The 1,488-nt window shown below is 38.6% G+C and overlaps 1 long non-coding RNA gene across 1 annotated transcript in view; it reads right to left on the bottom strand.

The window, feature by feature from the left end:
• Positions 1-467: 467 nt before the first annotated feature.
• Positions 468-1,488, bottom strand: part of LOC107183566 — a 2,944-nt gene continuing 1,923 nt past the window's right edge. Inside the window, exon 2 of the long non-coding RNA XR_001514355.1 lies at positions 468-605. This is a non-coding gene — a long non-coding RNA (uncharacterized LOC107183566). The remainder of the gene's footprint in view (positions 606-1,488) is intronic.

The raw sequence follows: 1,488 nt of genomic DNA, 5'->3' as shown, positions 1-1,488 counted from the left end.
TCTCCAAGATTATCACATTGCACAAAAGCAACACACAAATGTTTCTAACTAAATTCCTGTCTTTACTTAATTTGCTATGTTCTTGACCTAGAAGTGGCAGACCCATTATCCAGCTAACACCATAACTGCCAAAGTGTCTGTGCACCTCAGTTTCCTGAGGTTCGATGGAAGCCACCATTTTTCAGTGACATCTCTGGGTAACCACCAGGTTAGTGCCAGGCAATTTTCATCTTGAACTAATTTACACTGGTGACCTAGAGTCAAAAGGTCCTAGAATCTGAAAGGTGTCATTCTTGGAAGTTGCCCACCCTACTTTTGCCCCTAATTGAAGAAAAATAACAATAAATAACTGGATCTCAATTGGGCACACAACACAGATCATTAATACTTTTATTAACTAAATCACAAATGTTTTGAATAGATACTTAACTGTAATGACCATTTAAAAGTCAATGATTTACTTTCTCTTATAGACGAGAGTCACTTTTCTTGTTTTCTTCTCTTGAACAGTGAGTGAGTCAAGGTCAGGGTCCTTAAACAGAAGTGCATTCCTTTCACATCTTACTACTCTGCAAGTCAGAGTCCATCACTTCACTTCATTTATCCTGAAAATTTAAGAAATGAACATTTAGTTATTATGTGTCTATTTTCTATGCATTAATAAGTTGATGTAGCTTAAAAGTTTGGAATTGTTTCAGATATATAATATCTAAAAGTAAAGTATTCAATCTTAAGTTCGCAAAGGTCACAGATATAATGCAGGGAGATCATTAGCCATTTTCCTGGCAGGAAGGGAAAGGGCAATGCCAAATGAGAGTAAGGATCAACCTGGTCTGATCACTTTCATTTGCTGGGTTAGCTGAGGACAAACCAAGGGACGCTGATTTTGTAAAGCAAAAGCTACTGCTCACAGAATGTAGAATACTATTCCATCACGTTCACTTTAGATCACTTTAGACCTTCATGTAATGTAAGTGAAACAAACATGTGATTAGGTATAAATCAAATAGGAAACGTTCCCTAGGAGGGTACTTTGAACCTCACTCATGGATGAGGCAGACACACTGTGAGCATCATGCTGTTAGCTGTCAGCTCAACGATCCCACCAGACAGACATTTAAATTTAACTGACAAATGCTGAACAGCTAAATGTTAGCAAAATTAAGGACATTTCAAAGGTCATTATAGATTTTACTATAGGCCCTGTGCATGAAATTTGTGCATGGGTGTGGGAGGGGTCCCTCAGCCCAGCCTGCACCCTTTGCAATCGGGGACCCCTCAGGGGATGTCTGATTGCTAGTTTAGGCCTGAGACCGCAGGATCAGGCCTAAACTTGCAGTTTCTGCCTTGTCTCATGCAGTGAATGCCTCCAAAGTTAAGCAGCGTTAAAAAGAACACAAAGGATGGATAAGTTCTAGTTGAACCCTAAATAAAGAAGAAATTACTGCATATTAAAAAGTACAATGTTAGTGTATAGAAAGTTCACTA

This window comes from Myotis davidii, unplaced genomic scaffold (assembly GCF_000327345.1).
Source record: "Myotis davidii unplaced genomic scaffold, ASM32734v1 scaffold1202, whole genome shotgun sequence".
Classification (NCBI taxonomy): domain Eukaryota; kingdom Metazoa; phylum Chordata; class Mammalia; order Chiroptera; family Vespertilionidae; genus Myotis; species Myotis davidii.
The sequence above is the reverse complement of the archived record's forward strand: the minus strand, read 5'-3'. Positions and strand labels throughout refer to the sequence as shown.